Genomic DNA, 3897 nt, shown 5'->3' with positions numbered 1-3897 from the left:
GAGTGGGAGTTCCAGCAGCGGGAGGGGAGGGGGGGGGGGGGGTCTGTGCTGTCGCTTCTGTCTCAGCCACAGGGGGACGCGGTTGGAGGGGACAAACCCCCTGCAGCAGGCATAGACATATTCTCCTCCTGCACACACTCTCTCCCTCCAGGATAACACGGCTGCAGTACTGACAGCATGACTGAAAGGGAACAGCAATCTCCACATCAGTCTGCAGCTGACCGAGAAGAATTCAGTGGAAATGTTTCCACTGACCATCAGTCACTTTATAAATGGAAGCATAGAATGCAGACTGCTGTTAAATCTGTAATCTGGAGAGGAAAAAGAAGCAGAGACCAGGGAGGTTTAGTTCATCCCCTCTGTTTGTTTCAAATGTCTAGCATCCACGGCATTTTGCCTTTATCTGCAGTGAGCCTTACTGCTGCTGGTAATCTGAAACAAACACCCAGAATACTGGAGAAACTCAGCAGCTCTGGCTGCACACGTGGAGAGAGAAACAGAGTTAAAGTTTTGAGTCTGGTATGACTCTTCTTCAGTCTGAACAGTTCACAGGGCACGTCTCTATATCTCTCGCTCTCCCCCGAAACTAACTGTGAGAACTTCCCAATACCGGGAAACGGGAACTATTAAAACTATTTGCTCTTTAAAACAGAGCTCGTGGAGAAACCCCCGAAATGAGACATGGATGTGTCACAAAGACCTGTCAAGGTGGAAGACCGGCTCAACATTGTCATAGCTAGGGTTTCTTTTATTTCAAAAATATACATTGTCCATTTAAAAAATGTATGGATAAGGTAAATACACAAGGTCTTTTTTCTGGGGTGGGGGAGTCCAGAACTAGGGGGCATAGGTTTAGGGTGAGAGGGGAAAGATTGAAAAGGGTCCTGAGGGAATCTTTTTCACGCACAAGGTGGTGTGTGTGTATGGAATGAGCTGCCAGAGGAAGTGGTGGAGGCTGGTAGTTACAAGATTTAACAGGCTTCAGGATGGGTATATGAATAGGAAGGGTCTAGAGGAATATGGGCCAAGTGCTGGCAAATGGGACTAGATTGATTTAGGATATCTGGTCAGCATGGATGAGTTAGACAGAAGGGTCTGTTTCCATGCTGTACATCTCTATGACTCTATACATAGTCACAAAATGCAGCTTAGTTCTGATAGCTGGTGGTGTCCGATGGAATGTGTGTTCCTAGGATTGATACAAGTCAGTCTGAGTTCCTCGCTGCTCCTGTACATCCCCTTTAAACCATTGTGTCTGCTCACTCTCTTAATAACATTTCCATTCTGATCATTACAAAGGAAATTCATCAAAGTTCAGACTATTTCCTAGTTTACGTAGTACCCTCAACATCACTGACATTTCTGACGCCTAACATTTACATTGCAAATGTTGAGGTCAATTTATGGGAATTCAGTTTTTTACAGACGATCCTGCCATTCTCTCTCTCTCGCCAGATTTCCCCCGGTTCTATGTTAAAGAAGTAAATCAAGCTCTTTGTTTTAATCAAGTTGAATGTTCCTGTTTTCCGGTTTTGGGAAGTTTCCCGGTGACAGCGATTATTATCCCGGAGCCATGGAGAGACGTGCCCTGTGAACTGTTCAGACTGAGGAAGAGTCATAGGAGACCCAAAACGTCAATCCTGTTTCTTTCTCCACATGTGCTGCCAGAGCTGTTGAGTTTCTCCAGTATTCTCGGTGCCTACCTTCTGATCACAATCCTTTTCAGATCAGACTGTTTCAACCAGCTTTATCCAATACTCTTTTGTAGAGCTGAAGAGATCAGTTCAAACATTGTCTTATTGAATGGTGGAGCAGACTGGATGGGCGGAATGGCCTGGTTCTGCTCCTGTGCCTTGCCTTAAGTGCATTGAGGCTCATGTTTCTCTCTGCTGTGTATTTATGATGAACACTAGTGTGTAATTTGAATCATGCAGATATAAAGCATGGAAAAGCACCTTTCGGTCCAACTCGTCCATGCTGACCAGATAGCCTATGTAAATCTAATCCCATTTATCAGGATTTGGACCAGATGGCTTTTAAATGTTGAAATTATACCAACCTCACCATCTTCTCCAGCAGCTCATTCCACACACACACCACCCTCTGTGTGACAAAGTTGCCCCTTAGGTCCCTTTTATATCTTTCCCCTCTCACTGTAAACCTATGCCCTCTAGTTCTGGACTCCCCCACCCCAGAGAAAAGATCTTGTCTATTTACCCTATCTATGCCCCTCATGATTTTATAAACCTCTATAAGGTCACCCCTCAGTATCCAATGCTCCAGGGAAAACAGTCCCAGCCTATTCAGCCTCACTACAGTTCAACCCCTCCAACCCTGGCAAAATCCTTGTAAATCTTTTCTGAACACTTTCAAGTTTCATAACATCCTTCCTATAGCAAGGAGACCAGAATTGCACACAATACTCTAAAAGTGACCAAACTAATGTACTGTACACCTGCAACATGACCTCCTATATTCAATGCACTGACCAATTAAGGAAAGCATACCAAACACCATCTTCACTATCCTATTTACCTGTGACTCCACTTTCAAGGAACTATGAACCTGCACTCCAAGGTCTCTATTCACCAACACTCCCCAGGACCTGACCATTACGTGTAGAAGTCCTGCTAAGGTTTGCCTTTCCAAAATGCAGCACCTCACATCTATCTAAATTAAACTCTATCTGCCGCTCCTCAGCCCACTGGCACATCTGATCAAGATCCCATTATACTCTGAGGTAACCTTTTTTGCGGTCCACCATTCACTTTCAATTTTGGTGTCATCTGCAAACTTTTTATCATCACCAAAAGAATTTGGCTTCAATGTGCACCATTTTATCTCCGTTCTAGCCATAAATTCTAGCAAACAGTACAATGATCCTGATGACCTTTACTGTGCTAAACATCTCAAGACATTTTGAAATGTAACCACAGGAAAAGACCTATTCAAGGATTCATGGGCAGGCAGGTGGGGTGGGTGAGGGGGGAAAGCATGGGGAGGTGTGGTGCACTGACAAAGTCAAGGATCTGTGAGAATCAGGACAGGTGTCCAGGCACACAGTGCAGCAGATCTGCCTCATGTACTATTTTAATATGCTGACTATCCCCGTGAGCAGGATATGCAAGCATTCCTCTAAGTGGTCATAAATAATCCACATTCCTGAGATTATCCATTCAATCCTTCGTAACCATTACAAAATGGAAAATGGCTGGAAGTAGGAACACCTAAGAAGGGACAGCTGCAGGGGAACAGGGGTACTGAAAGCCTGACTAGTGAAGGTGGATAGAGGCAAGCAGTTATATATGCTCTAGGGGTGGGTGTTGGTCAGGAGATCCCTCAGGGCTAATCTTCAGAAAGGAATGGGAACTGTTAACCAGGGAAGTCTTTACCCAGAGGGGAGTCAATCATTTGTCTAGCTCCCTTCTGTTCTGAAGCAGACATATCAGACTCTGTCTTTTCACAGTCACTGCCAGATTTGCTGAATTTCTCCAATACATTATGTTTGTATTTCATCCATGGTGTTGATGTTCAAAATCCTCACGCAGAATGAGAATCAATCTTCAAAGGACATTTACTTACTGCATCAGCAAACCCCTAATCCCACCATGAAACCAGCCTCACACTCAGCTCTTTCTGCTACCAAATACCTATTCAGTTATGGGAAGCACATCAGCAAAACACATTTGTGCTGCAGTCACTAGCCTTCCCCTCTCTCTGTGTTAGGATAAACTGACCTTAACCACTGTCAGTTGCAGCTGAGGCCAGGTTTCTTTCACATTGAGCCTGAGGGAACAAATAGTAAGCTACATTATGGAGGCCTCTGCAATCAAGACCATGTCATAGAGAATATTCCAGATGATGCATTGTTACTACTATATGCTCCTTCTAAAATCT

The sequence above is a fragment of the Chiloscyllium plagiosum genome, unplaced genomic scaffold (genome assembly GCF_037043375.1).
Source record: "Chiloscyllium plagiosum isolate Xiang-an unplaced genomic scaffold, Cpla_swu_hap1 HiC_scaffold_10, whole genome shotgun sequence".
Taxonomy (NCBI): domain Eukaryota; kingdom Metazoa; phylum Chordata; class Chondrichthyes; order Orectolobiformes; family Hemiscylliidae; genus Chiloscyllium; species Chiloscyllium plagiosum.
Note: the sequence above shows the minus strand (reverse complement) of the source record.